Source organism: Rhinoraja longicauda, chromosome 23, assembly GCF_053455715.1.
Source record: "Rhinoraja longicauda isolate Sanriku21f chromosome 23, sRhiLon1.1, whole genome shotgun sequence".
Lineage (NCBI taxonomy): Eukaryota > Metazoa > Chordata > Chondrichthyes > Rajiformes > Arhynchobatidae > Rhinoraja > Rhinoraja longicauda.
Genome location: NC_135975.1, coordinates 7836510 through 7851764, shown reverse-complemented (window position 1 = coordinate 7851764; position 15255 = coordinate 7836510). Strand labels below are relative to the sequence as shown.

The window sequence follows — 15255 nt, the reverse complement described above, 5'->3', positions numbered from 1 at the left end:
CAGTTAGAGCATCTACCTCCTTAATTAAAGGTATTACAAAATGCTGGAGTAACTCAGCAGGTCAGGCAGCATCTAGGAGAGAGGGAATTGGTGATGTTTCGGGTCGAGACCCTGCTTCAGAAGACCTGACCTGCTGAGTTACTCCAGCATTTTGTGATACCTTCGATTTGTACCAGTATCTGCAGTTATTTTCCTATCTCCTTAATTATGTCAGTGCTTTTGTCTCGATCATCCTGTCTGGAAATCCATCCTTTTATCAGTCAGTGAGAAGAGCAACTGTGATAAATCAGACTGAAAGGTGCTTTTTAATTAGCTTTAAATGGTGTGTCCTTACTCGATTTATGTATAATTCTCCATTAAAGTACATCACGTACTGATATTATTTCTGTAAATCTAAACCATTAGCGCATAAATGTAATAGTAAATTAATTTTTTTCGTTTTATTTCAGGTGTAGTAGAAAGAGTTGCACTGAAACTAAATGGTGCAAATCTCTTAGGTTCCTGAAAATCTTTTCCAGATGCCCAACGTACCTCCTCCGAGCTAATAATTCCATTGGCCAACCTCCCTCAAGTAGGCTAGGAAACATTAGGATTAATGCAAATTTGCCACTGAACCAAATTTATGAACACACAGCGAGCACCAACACGTTATCTTGGCGGAGAGTGGAAACTGAGGATGCAGGGCAGCAACGGGAACATTGTCAAAAAATATCTGGTGTTTGATTGCTGTGCTACTTCATTAGTCAAGAGTATGAAACCATTCAATCACTTCTCTGGTGAATTTTGTCTGCTAAAATAATCAGATGCTGCAAAAGTGTATTGACCATTTTATAAACATTGTGTTTCAGAATGGGGTATCATAGAGTGTTCTGACAGTGGTGAGCTATTTCCATTGAGGATAGGAGAAAATGGGAAACCAAATCATCCTGAAAATAAGAAAGCAAATTTACCTTTACCCTTTTGTAAAGTAAGCAACTATCTCAAATCCAAACCTAGGACAGAAGAGCTAATATGAACGAGGAAGCACAATTCCAAATGAGGTGGAGGATCCAAACTAACATGTGCATTGTTTATTGAAGGTGGATTGAGAAAGTGGTTAAAATGCATGTATAAGTATAAAAACCAGCACATCACAATGATGTACTGATTAGGCCACAATTGAAGTTCTGGGCACTGAGCTTTAGAAAAGACGGAAAGACTTTAGAGAGGGGTTAGATGAGATTTAATTAAATGATCCCAGGGATGAGAGACTTTAGTTATGTGAATTGTTTTTCTTGGAACGTAGGAGGCTGTTGAGGGCTTTGAAGATTTAGGTGTCAGGGGTTATGGGGAGAAGGCAGGTGAATGGGGTTAGGAGGGAGAGTAAACGCCATTCAATCATGGCCGAATGGCCTAATTCTGCTCCTATCACTTATGACCTTAGGAATTGTCCCCATTGGCAAAAGGTCAAAAAGCAGCGGACAGAATGATGGCGAATAGCAAAAGAATTAAAAGTAGCATGAGGAATTTTTTTAAATGCAGTGAATGATTAGGATTTGGGGAAGTAGCAGAAGCAGATTCAATTATGGTATTGAGAAATGAGCTGCATTAGTCTTTGATAGGAGAGAATTTTCAGGGCTGTGCAGACAGAGTGTGGGGCAGGACCAGCTGGATTACTCTTACACTGTGTTGTTATGGTTCTGATGGGCCAAAGGCCTTCTGCAATGCTGTAACTATTCTGTAATTCAATAATATTTTATGGAATTGTGTGTCTTGTTGCTTTTGTATGGCTGTACGGTAATTCGCATACCACTCACTGTACCTTAATTGGTACATGTGACAATAAAAGACCTTTGAAACCTTTGAAACTTGTTCGTTTTGTAGATGAGTGAGAGATATGGCAGAAAAAAAACTTTGAATTGATATAATGTCGCTCAAAACCTCGAGTCATGCTAAAACCCTTTGCAGTTAATGAGTTGCAACTATGGGAAAATCACTTGGAGGAAATGACAGTAAATTTGCATGCAAAAATCTTGCACAAAAAAACCCAAATAATCGTTGTTGGTCGATCTGCTTTTGCGTGTTTGGCGAAATAGAAGAAAGACTGGCAAGGATACTTTGGATGACTTCCCTACTTTTCTTTTATAACAGCACTATAAAATATTTTATATAGACCAGAGAAAACAGGTTAACATCTCATCTGAAAGACAACGCTGCACTCGGCTGGTACTGCACTGAAGTTCCAGATGTAAATTTTGTGCTCAGGTCACTTCAGTCGAACATGCTTATCACTTTCTAATTGAAAATGGGAATACTTCCAACTGTGCCATGGAGAGTAGGAAGAAGCAAAACTTCGATGGTAATTGTCCAAGTACCACAGGGAGGTGAAATTATGAAACTGTTGGATTGGATGGGGAAAGAATCATATTTTGACTTGTGAGAGGAATCTCAGCACAAGAGCCATAACCAGGTACATTTTTCTGCGAGATGAGGTAGCTGAGTTGAATAAAATAAATGTGCACAAGGGGAATGTAGATATTTAGAAGTGGGAAAATGGAACAGGAAAAATGCTGAAAATGGGAGGAAGTTTGGGGGGATTACACCATCACAGACTAGATGGGCAAAACAGCATGCTTTGGTTCTGTAGATTCCATTTTTCTTTTAACTTCAGTGCAACTATTACATAGTTATTATTGCATCAAACAGCCTGGTGAAACACAAGTGAAAAGAGCAAAATGTAATATTTTTGCATTCGCTCCAGGAAGGTATGGATTCAGCTGGACCGCCGACTAGCATGTGCACAGTAATTCAATCAAGTGCTTTTGAGAGATTTCCTCCTGCATATTGAAAAGATAACAGGTTTCACTGATCAATATCTTATTAATTTTGCATACACATTTGTGAAATGAAAACTGCAGAAACTGAGCATGCAATCTAGGAACACCATAAAAAATGGAGGTAGAAAGTTGTCTGGATCTTGTAAAGATCAGATAGCGACAAGAAATAAATTCCTTATTTTATTTCTGCACATTTCAGACACCACTGGGTAAAAGTTGCATGGTTTTGCTAAATGTATCATACTTTGCAATGCATACCTACAGTGAGGCAGGAAGAAAAGCACTACAATATTTTAAAGATGCACCACAGGCCAACATTTTCATGGTGATTTTACAAACTGAATGGCCATTCAGTTTACCTGTTTACCAGATTGAACGTTTGCTTCGTCTTAATTACAATGGAGGTAACTGACCTTGCCCTCTTTGGCTATCTGCATTCCCCTAAACCCACAAAGATAGATTTTTAAAACATTATTCATTTGCCTCCTGGCTCTGACAGGGCTTATTCAGCAGTGGCTACCACTGACCCATGATGGGCATTATTCATTAAGGACTGGCCACAAATATATCAATCAATCTGTCAGTGAAGGAAGCCCACATCCAAGCCAGCGTCTCTGAGGGGAGCAGCAATCGGTACTGATTTGTTCCACTTCATGAGGTTTCACTTGTCTGCACTACTGTACACAGAGCAATAATCCATTACTATGACAGGACCCCAAGTGGGCCCAGTGCTTGATGCCGTACACTTCTGTTGTTATCACCAGCCCAACCCTGCAGCCACCACAAACTGGGCAGAAACAATATTGTTTCTAGTTCAGCTGCAACAGGGGTGAAGAAACGGTTGATGACATAAAAATAGCTGTAACAGCACGGAAATTAAAACAGATTTAACTAGAAGAATGCCGATAAGCATATGACTCAATTAATTGAACATAACTTGCACTAGCTTTTATCCTCAACATCTCTCTCCCAGTCAAGTGCACAGTCAGAAAGATTAAGTTAGAAGGATGTAATTTTCACATCATTCCAAAGCGGACAAACTTTTATTTTTTGGATGGAAGTAAAAAGTGAATTTACAACGTTGGAAAACTACATCGTACTAAAGATCTACTCAGGTGTAAAATTGAAACCTGACCCAAGTCTATTTCAAGCATGGCCAACTTGAACCCAACCTGAGAACCAACATGTACCGTCAGATCCTGTCAGGCTCAAGTGCAGTAACCAGCTTCTCTTTAAGTTACTGAGTTAGCCTGATGTAAGCTGGAGAACATAACACTTCATGCCTCACTCCACCCTTGGGCTCAACATCCGAGGACGTACACGCCACTAGAGATAAATGGGATTACTGTGGATAGGGTGAGCAGCTTTAAATACCTGGGAGTCCACATCACAGAGGATCTGATATGGCCAACACACATTGCCGCACTGGTGAGTAAGGCAAGGCAGCGCCTTTACCACCTCAGACAGCTGAGGAAATTCATAGTCTCTCTGAGGATCCTTCAGTGCTTCCACTCTGGGGCTGTTGAAAGCATCTTGTCCAGCAACATCTCAATCTGGTTTGGGAACAGCTCTGCCCAGAACAGACTCTGCCCAGCAACATTATGGGGGACCCCTACCACCCCACAACGGACTGTTCCAGCTGCTACGGTCAGGCAAGCGCCTCCGCTGTCACACTGTGAAAACAGAGAGGATGAGACAGAGTTTCTTCCACAGGCCATCAGGACTGTTAACTCTTATATCACCAGGGCCTAATTTACTGTATTAATTTATTTTTTGTGTTGTGTCTTTTAAAAAAAAAAAAATCACAAAGACAGCCTTCTTCCACCTCAAAAACATTGCCCGTCTCCGTCCATCCCTCTCCTCCACAGCTGCAGAAACCCTCATCCACGCCTTCATCACCTCCCGTCTGAACTACTGCAACAGCCTCCTCTATGGCGCACCCTCAAAAATCATCAGTAAACTTCAATACATTCCAAACTACGCTGCCCGTCTACTCACCCACACCCCGATCCGTGACCATATCACCCCCGTCCTTTACAAACTCCACTGGCTCCCCATCCCCCAGAGAATCCAGTACAAAATCCTCCTCATGACCTACAAAGCCCTCCATAACCTGGCCCCATCCTACCTGACTGACCTCCTCCACAGGCACACTCCCACCTGCACCCTCCGCTCTGCTGCTGCCAATCTCCTATCCCCCCCCATCCGGACCAAACTCAGATCCTGGGGGGACAGGGCTTTCTCCATCGCTGCTCCCACCCTATGGAACTCACTACCCCAAACCGTCAGAGACTCCTCCTCACTCACCACATTCAAAACATCACTGAAGTCTCACCTCTTCAGTACTGCCTTCAACCACTGAAGGTCACCTCACCTTCTGTCTCCTTTCTCTGTTTGTTTACTTATTTATCTATTTATTCACTTCTCTATGTTCTATAAATCCCTGTAAAGCGTCTTTGAGTGTATGAAAAGCGCTATATAAATGTAATGCATTATTATTATTATTATTATTCTGTTTGTAGTTTTAGCACAATCCGCAGGCATTGCCACTTTCATTTCACTGCACATCTTGTATGTGTATGTGACAAATAAAGTAGACTTGACTTGACCCAATCCTGACAAGCAAAATTGGGTCCCATTGGGCAGGAATTGAGGAACCATGGTCTAGTTAACGTTAGAGATAGTTGTTATATCAGAACCGGCCAGTTCTGACACAAACAAGAAAGGGTGGTTATCTAAAGGTGTTGTATATAATAATGAGTCCCAACAGGTGCGTTAGGTGAGGCTTTGAAGTAGAACAGATCAGTACCATTTCCACACCACTCAGAGAAATTGAATTAAAACTCCTCTTTCAATACTTAGTGGACTACATTTGGTACTCACAATGTGGTCCTTTTCTCAATGGAGAACCAAAGGTAGATCGGGGAACTTTTCTGTTCAGCGGGCAAGGGTGACCCTAAACTTCCCATCTGCCTGTCAAGTTAATTTTCCATCTTACTCAGGCCTCTCTGCCTTTAGCTGCCTACACCGTTCCAATGAAGCTCAATTTAAACTCAAGGAACTGCGCTTCATCTTTTGTCTATGAGCAGGCCAATTGCTGAAAATTTCCCTCTGCAATTGTGAGAAAATCCAGGAACTTGCTGATGTGTCATCCTGAGCAGCCCAACATATGAGCACAGTTGAAATGATAGCATCTCAAGAAATTCAAGGAGTCAAGGACTGCACAATGGAGCAGCTTGTAGAACTGCTGCCTCACAGTGCCAGAGACCCGGGTTCGATCTTGACCTCGGGTGCTATCTGTTTGCACATTTCCCTTGTGACCGCGTGAGTTTCCTCCGGGTGCTCCTGTTCTTCCCACATCTCAAAGATGTGCGGGTTTGAAGGTTGGTCGGCCTCTGTAAATTTTCCCTAGAGTGTAAGGAGTGGGAATTTGGGATAACATAGAACGAGTGTGAAGGGGTAATGGATGGTCAGTGTGGACAATGTCACAAAATGGCGGCACTGCCCTAGCAGCTGCCGCTCACCTGCGGTCTATTTGTCTTTGTGTTTTTGTTGGTTTTTTTGGTCTTAATTGTAGTTGTGATGTGGTGTTTTTGTGTTTGTGTACTATGTGTGTATGTGGGGGGGAGGGGGAAACTGTAACACTATAAATATGTGTCCCTTCAGAACGGAGACCCGACCTTTGTTTTCTGGGCCGTGTCTCCGTTCCTGCTGCGGCCTACCATCGGCCCAACTCCTGGAGCTGTCGGCCTCCGGGGCTCTGGTTCGCAGAGCCCGCGGATCGGACTTACCACCACCGGAGCCGGCCGTCTTCGGAGGCTGCGGGTGCGGCTGCGACTCGCCTTAGGCTCGGGCTGCGTGGATGCCGACATCGGGAGCTCCAGCAGCGGCAGCGTGTTCGCCCGCCCCGAATCGCGGGGCTTGGGGCGCGGACATTTCACCGTCCGGCGCGGCCTAAGATGGCCGCGGGATATTTCTCTGCTGGGCGGGGGCTTCAATGTCGGGAGCCACGACCGCCCCGACGTGCAACAACAGCGGCAGCGACAGCGACAGCGTGTTCGCCCGCCCCGGATCGGACTTATCATCGGCGGAGCCGGCCGTCTTCGAAGGCTGCGGGAGCGGCTGCGACGCGACGCGCCTTGGGCTTGGCCCGCTGTGGACCGTCCGGTGCGGCCTGCAACCACAACAACCTGGCTGCGGGCGAGGACAGCGGGAGAAGGGAAAGACATTGTGGCCTTCCATCACAGTGAGGAGAGAGAGGACTGGTGGAGACTCACTGTGATGGATGTTTCTTTGATGGATGTTTCTTTTTTGTGTGTTTTTTTTTGGGGTTGGGTGGTTTGAGTGCCTGTTTGATGTTTTTATTGTTGGACTGTGTTTTTGGGGGTTTTAGGGTGTGTGATTTGAATGCCTATTTAATGCTTCTATTGTTGGACTGTGTTTTGGGGGGTTTTTGGGGTTGGGTAATTTGGGTGCCTGTTTAGTGCTTTTATTGTTGGACTGTGGGTGATTGAATTAACATTTTGTTCAAGATGGCCGCGCCGTTGTGTTTGGCTGCCTGCCACTGTATGTTTCTTTTTTTTCCTAGTCAGATGTGCAGCACTTTGGTCAACGTGGGTTGTTTTTAAATGTGCTATACAAATAAATTGACTTGACTTGACTTGACTTGCTTGGCAGAAGGGTCTGTTTCCATGCTATTTCTCTAAACTAAACTAAATTCAAGGCTCACCAGTTTGTAGGGCTGACCCCAAAGTGTTTTGGATTGTCAAACTGGCTTTCCTTTCAGCAAAATTGTGTTTGGCTGGATTGAAAGCTTGAAGAGCTAAACATGATGGGCTAAATATTCTCTCATTTTGTGCTAAACGATCCTAATCTGGAAACACCAGCAAGGGTTACTGCTGCAAAGGTGAGACAATATACACCCAGAAATAGCTAGAGATTCTTTATACTTCATCTCAGCACAAGTAACTCATTTTATATTCATCTTTCAGTGGATTTAGCAGCTAGATCATTTATTAAAGAAAATGCTGACTGGATAATGTCATGGTGCAGTCTGGAAGCAGCAGTGTGTGGCCTTCACAAATCAACTACTTAGTGCTGTACGAGACAGAGTATTAGTTCTTTGGCCTTGGGCAGTTTAGCTTCTCAGACAGACACTGGGAAGAGGTCGAAAATCCCCAGCTTTATTTATATATTTCCACACAGTAACTGACCTCTCACACATTCCACTTGCCCAGGAAACAGTACATTCAGTTGGCATTAGCAGTTCAAGGCTCAGGACATTCAAAGAGTCCTGGATTCACAGAGAGATACAGCATGGAAATAGGCCCTTCGGACTCACCGAGTCCATGCTGACGATCCACCACCCATTTAACGCTGATCCACACCAGCTTGGCCACACTTTCATTTCACTCCTGCCATTGGGAAAAAGGTATAAGTAATACCCAGGTTCAGGAGTAGCTTCTTCCCTGCAACTATCAGGCTATTAAACACTACAACCTCCAAATAAACTCCAAACTACATAGACTTGGGGGCATTGTTTTTAGTTTCGGCCCACCATGTCCACGCCAACTAGTGATCCCTGCACCTGAATACTATCCTACACAATTAGGGACAATTTGCACCATTATCAAGTCAATTTACCTACAAACCTGTACGTCTTTGGAGAGTGGGATGAAACCGAAGATCTTGGAGAAATCCCACGTAGTTACGGGGAGAATGTACAAACTCCTTACAGACAGCACCTGTAGTCGGGATCGAACCCGGGTCTCTGGCGCTGCAAGCGCTGTAAGGCAGCAACTCTACCGCTGAGCCTCAGTGCCGCTCTTTTTGTCTTTGCACCAGTATTGTGTGTTTGTTTTTTAAATATATAAACTGAACTTTACGGAGTACTATGTTTACATATCTGCTGTGCTGCTGCAAGTAAGAATTCATTGTTCCCTTTCGGGACATTAGACAAAGATTTCTCTTGATTGTACATTAAACCCATGGTTTCTACTCCTGAAATTCTAACCAACCCTCTCCTAGTTCTACTCTCACACTTACACTTGGGACAATTTACATTGGCCAATTAACCGACTAACCCACACATTTTCTGGAATGTGAGAAGAGCACTTTGGAGAAACTGTAGCAGTCATAGACAGAATGTGTAAATTCCACAGAGACAGCACTCAAGGTCAGAATTGAACCTGGGTCTCTGGCGCTGTGAGATAGGCAGAGGTAGATAGGCAGAGATAGATAGATTCTTGATTAGTACAGGTGTCAGAGGTTATGGGGAGAAGGCAGGACAATGGGGTTAGGAGGGAGAGACAGATCAGCCATGATTGAATGGCGGAGTGGACTTGATGGGCTGAAAGGCCTAATTCTACTCCTATTCCTTATGACCTTATGAGACAGCATCTTTGCTCACTGTGCCATTGTGTCACCCAATATTTATTCCAGAAGATTTTTATTTTAAATTTAATGGGCAGCATAATCCAATTACCATTTACCAGCTATCGTGTTTACTTATAGTTGCAAAGCATATTGTTCATTCACCTTCATTATCGTTGTTGAACTCAGTTTACCTGGTGAATCCTGCACATGTAGACATCATTAGCACTTGCTGCAGGCCACATGAATGGTCTTTCTTCAAGCTGATAATGTAATTGTTGCTGGCAAACTATACACAGGGCTCTGGGAGGACAGGTATGTTTAGGGATTTGGGAATTTTATTTAAACTTTCAGTAAATGGAAGCTGGCATTTAAAAAAAAAAGAGGGTATGTAACTGCTACTGGCTTTTAAAAACACATTGGTAGGTGGGAGTGAGATAGGAGAGCAAAGCATGTCTAAATTAGATAGAAATGCAGGGATCAGTTACGACCTCCAAAATAAGTGACTGCAGAGACAATAAAAGCTGACACAAGTAAATAGCATCACAGTGTACACCACTGAATGTGTTAAGTGAATTTAATAAGGACACAGAAGGAAAAAGGTCAGCCATTCCACAACTGAGGCAGTAGGCTTCGTGGGGAAAGTGCCAGGCTGATGCAGAAGGTTCATGCATCTGATGACATACTGGTATCTAGGGAAATCACAAGGTCAGCACTCCAGCAATTGCCGTGCTACTCTGCGGCAACTGACCAGAAACATAGTTCAGTTCTGACAACCATCTCTGTAACTGTTAGCCTGTGGGTCTGATTGTTTGGCCCAGTGTGTTAAAATAATAATTCTGTGCATGCAGCATACAAACATTTGTGCAATCTGATGGAGTGGGTTTGTTCTGGGAGGCCGAGTAAGCCTCGTAAAGTTTGGGTTGGCCAAACCTCATATATTTTTTAGAGTTATAACTTGGAAACAGGCCTTGCATCCTATTGAGTCCTCGCCGACCATCGATCACCCGTTCACACTAGTTCTGTTATCCCACTTCACCACCCACTCCCTACACATTACGGGGAATTTACAGAGGCCAATTAACCTACAAACCCGCATGTCTTGGGAGTGTGAGAGAAACTGGAGCACCCAGAGGCAATCCACACAGTCGCAGGGTGAATGTGCAAACTCTACACACAGACAGCACCTGAGGTCAGGATCAAACCTTGGTCTCCAGTGCTGTGAGGCAGCAGCTCCACCAGCTGCGCTACTGTGCTGACCCTGAAAGCTGACACAAGGAAATATTTTCACAGTGTCTGCACACTGTGCTTAAACATTGGAGATCAGTTCTAACCTCGATCAACACAGAAGAGAAAGCAATAGTCCACCTGACTCTCATTTAAAATAGTGACTGACTTTGTTTCTTGTCATGGTGTACCATTTTGTATTCCTACCATACAAAAATCTAGAATGTATAGAAATATAGAACAAAATTTAGAAAAATGTAGAAAATATAGAAAAAACAACATTGAAACAGGTTATTTGGCCCAACCAATCCATGTGAGGTGTTTATCCTCCACCTTGTTCAAAGGATTGGACAAACAAACAGCACATAAATACAAAGCAAATAAAAAATCAGTTAAAAAAAACTCTCCTTTTGGGCCATCAAAGTCTTCAGACATCTCTATGAATTATTATTTATGAGACCATAAGAATTAGAAGCAAGTGTAGGATCTTGTTTAATTAAAAGATTCAACCCCTAATGAAAAGTTTGCTCCTATAAATTCAAAGTAAAACACAAAGTACTTGGGCTATAACACCAGGATAGGCGTTCAACCAAGTAAACCAAGCCCAAAGCCGAGGTACAATCTAAACTGATTATACAAACTTATGCTCAGGACAATAACTAACTCCATATGTAATATTCAGCTACCGACATATTAACAAGCACATTCTTTAGATGCAAGTATATCATTGGTGTTTCGTTGAGTTAGGCCCACGACACCTTGGGAAGGCTCAACAGTTAGTTCTGGTGTCCCAGAACAAACCCCCGCAATACCTGCTCTCACCACCTCTGCTGCCAGTATCTACTAAATAAAGGAAACTACCAATTAATTTGCTCTAACAAATGCTAAACACTCGCATCTTATCTTCCACTTTGTCTAACCCATCATTAAACTCGTAACGCCACAAATATGAATGTACTTCACCCTCCATGGGCAGCATTAGAATGCGAAAGATGGAATGTCAAGTTCAACCTAAGACTGCTCCAATTAGGAACTCCAAGAACACAAAGACAATATTGTAATCTATCATGGATTTAAAATTTTTTAAGTCACATAGAAAATTGAACAGTAGAGGACAATAACAGGCCCTTGACCACAATGTTTGCACCAGACATGATGCCAAGACCATCACTTATCTAGCTGCACATTAACCATATCCCAATGTTTCCAGCATATCCATATGCCTATCCAAATGTTTTTTAAATGCCTCCAATGTATCTGCTTCAACCATTATGCCAGCACATTCGAGGCATTCGAGGTTTCCATAATTTTATACTCCTCCATAAGATCACCCCTCATTCTCCTATGTTCCAAGGTATAAAGTCCCAATCTGCCCAGCCTCTCCCTATTACTCAGTTTCTCGAGTCTTGGCAACGTCCTCATAAATCTTCTCTGTACCGATTCCACCTTAATGGCCTCCTTTCAATAGCAGGGTGATCAAAACTGAACACAACATTCCAAGTGCTGCCTCACCATTGTCTTGTAGAACTGGAACATAATATCCTAAATATGATACTCAATGTCCTTACTGATGAGGGCCAGCATGCCAAAAGACTTCTTCACCACTCTAACCATCAATTATACCAGTTTCAGGGAACAATGTACTTGTAATCCCAAATTCCTCTACTCTATAACACTTCCCAATGCACTCTTGTTCACTGTGATATTGTGATTGTGAATCTGTGGAATTCTCTGCCTCAGAAGGCAGTGGAGGCCAATTCTCTGAATGCATTCAAGAGAGAGCTGGATAGAGCTCTTAAGGATAGCAGAGTCAGGGGGTATGGGGAGAAGGCAGGAACGGGGTACTGATTGAAAATGATCAGCCATGATCACATTGAATGGCGGTGCTGGCTCGAAGGGCCGAATGGCCTCCTCCTGCACCTTTGTCTATTGTCTATTGTCTATTGTATCTGCCTCAACTACCTCCTCTGGCAGCTTGTTCTCCAACAGTTGTCTGGAATATTGCAGATCATCAATATTGCTGGCAATGATGACTGCCTTACACTTTCAGCAGTGTAACTGAGATTAATGTCCCAACAATGAAGCAGGTAGTATAACAGAAATTAAATATAAATTGCTGTCCACAGAGCAGCTTAATCATAAGCCGCAGCAGTTTTAACACATGCAACAAACATATTGGATTCTTTGAATGCACAGCTTTAAACATTCCCCGTTCACCTTGTGATTTGGCAGAAGGAACTGAATCTCAATCAAAGCAGATACAGCAGCAAGAGATCACCCTTGAAGAAATTGTTATCTTGTTGCACAGATGAAGGCTGAAGACCAGTATTAGTGGGTTTAAGAAAGACGAAGAACACATTGGTTTGGGCAGTGAGGAATAGTAGAATGGGCAGGGGGTGGAGGAGTGGGCGTAGTGCGAATGAGGTGTGCAACCCAACATTGTTAACCAGTGCCAGTGAGTATTCATGGCACTTTGGTGTTTATATAGAAACACGGAATTGCAGATGGCAGTTTATAAAAACACTGAGTGCTGGATTAACTAGGTGGGTCAGGCAGCATCTCAGGAGAATGTAGATGTGTTTGTGGTGACATTTTGGGCCGGGACCCTTCTTCAGATTGATTGTAGATGGGGGGGGGGGGGGGGGGGGGAAGAAGGAGGAAGAAAGATGGAAGAGCGGAGGGACAGGCCAAAGCATGGCAGGAAATACGTTGATTTCGGTGAGGTGGGGGTTTTGATAAGCACATCAATGGACAAAGGCCAGAGATGAAAAGACAAAAGGATTGAAGAGTTGGAAATTGTGAAGTTAGAGGAAGAACTATTGGTAGAAGAGGAGGGGGAATGGAGAAATAGGTGCTAGTCTAAATAGGGCACAGGGAAAAGCGGGAGGGGAAAATAGGGGGAACTTTTTAGGTAACTACAAAACCCTCCCCATCTCCCTTCTTCCCCCTCATTCTCCCCTCCCCACCAACCCCAGGTGTTACTTCAGCACTTTGTGTTGTTTTTACATTTATATATGCATTTTTAAGACAGTGTAAACCTTTTATAATGTTGTTAATACATTTTGGAGTTATTTTTATTTTGTAGGAACCAATGTGAACATAGAAATGTCCTACAGACAGCAATAGGAATGACTGTATAACCAGTTAACTTGCTTTGGGGAAACTGATTAAGGAAATAAATAATGTTCACGCTGCTGGAAGAAGCACACGTCCACAAAACCTCAATGCATCACCAGTCACCACGTAAGTAGGCAGGATTTTTTTTAAATATAGAAAGACAAAAATATTATATTGAATTTGAAAATCTCCTTACAATTGGGAGGGAATAATCAGCAGTTCGGGTGTCAACACATGAAATTTCAGTGTGGGCATTTAAGGATTAGATGGCGTATTGTTTGTTCAGTTGGGCAATAGTAGGTTTATACTCATTGTTCTGGAACAACAGGGCATAGGTTTAAGGTGTGAGAAGAATGATTTAAAAGAGTCCTGAGGTGCAATTTTGTGAAGCAGAGGTTGGTGGGTATGTGAAAGAAGTTGCTGCAGGAGGTCACAGAGGAGTGACAATGGCGATGTTTAAAAGACATTTCAATGAATACGTAGATTGGAACGGTTTAGAGGGATGCGAGATGAATGTGGGCAAATGCAAACTGGGTCGGCAAAAAGCCTGGTCGGCGTGGATGTGTTGAACCGAAGATCCTATTTCCGTGCTGCATGACTCTATGATATCCAACTGTCCTATCCAACATCGCCCGTCCCAAATCTGCCAGAGTCTACTACTCTCGCAAAGGGCTCAAATGCGAGCTCAAGCCCCGTGGAATTTAAATGGAGGAAATTATCCTCAACCTTGAAGAACACCAAAGAATTGTGCAGAATCAATTGTAGCACCCATGATGTTTTAACCCTAAAGCCAGCAGAAAAAAATACCAAAAGGTTTATCCTTGTGTATCCTCAGTAAATTGCTGTTGGAAAATCCACGTAAGTAAATGCAGGTAAAGTTTGCAATAAGTGAATAATAAGCAATAAGCTTAATACCTTAAATCTCATATCTTTACAGAAATTGCAGAAAAATGCCAATACCTTTCTTTGGTATCTTGTTCCCTAAAATGACCTTCAAGAGTGGGAAGGAGAAAATTAAAGGGGCAGAAAAAAAATTATTGGGATCGGACAATGTTGATACCAGTGCGGCAGAGAGCCTTTTGTTTAGTCATGGACATATTTTTAATGAACTGTTGGGTGCTTCATGAGCAATAAAGGTCTCCACGCCATGCCAAAAATTGCAAGAAACTGAAGATTGATGTTGTATGGCAAAAACTGTAGGGATAGCCTGGATCGGATGAGATTTCAGGTTCACAGGAGTTAATGAAATGGGTCAAGTGCTTTTCCATTAATTCTCATTGACTGGAATTTTAGCTGAAAGGAGCAGGTGAAAATGCTTAACCTCTCTCAGCTCACGGAACCTAGCGCTTGTACAGATTTATTTTTAAATAGAACAGCCATTGCTGCAATCATGCCAGTGCACCACTTGCCACCTCCATATGTTTGGGACCAATCCTTCTTTGTTACTTGATTACACACGCACACTATAATTGGATACTGCTGACTGAAGACAGCACAGCTTTCCAATTTAAAGGGTGTGGATGTTGTCATGAAACTACCCGACCACAACCTAGGTCTTGCATGTTCACCCGCATCCTGAAATTAGATCCCAGTCCATAAATCACTGGGAGCCTCCAACATTGTTGACACTGCCCTTGTGTATTTCTCTGCGGGGTTGTTTATTGTCTCTGATAAAGAGCAACAAGACATTGCCTACAACGTTACTACAATACTGTGAAGTAGA

At 43.0% G+C, this 15255-nt stretch overlaps 1 protein-coding gene across 1 annotated transcript in view; it reads right to left on the bottom strand.

The window, feature by feature from the left end:
* Positions 1 to 15255, bottom strand: part of exoc4 (exocyst complex component 4) — a 348017-nt gene that overhangs the window by 61627 nt on the left and 271135 nt on the right. The gene's annotated exons all lie outside the window — the stretch shown is intronic.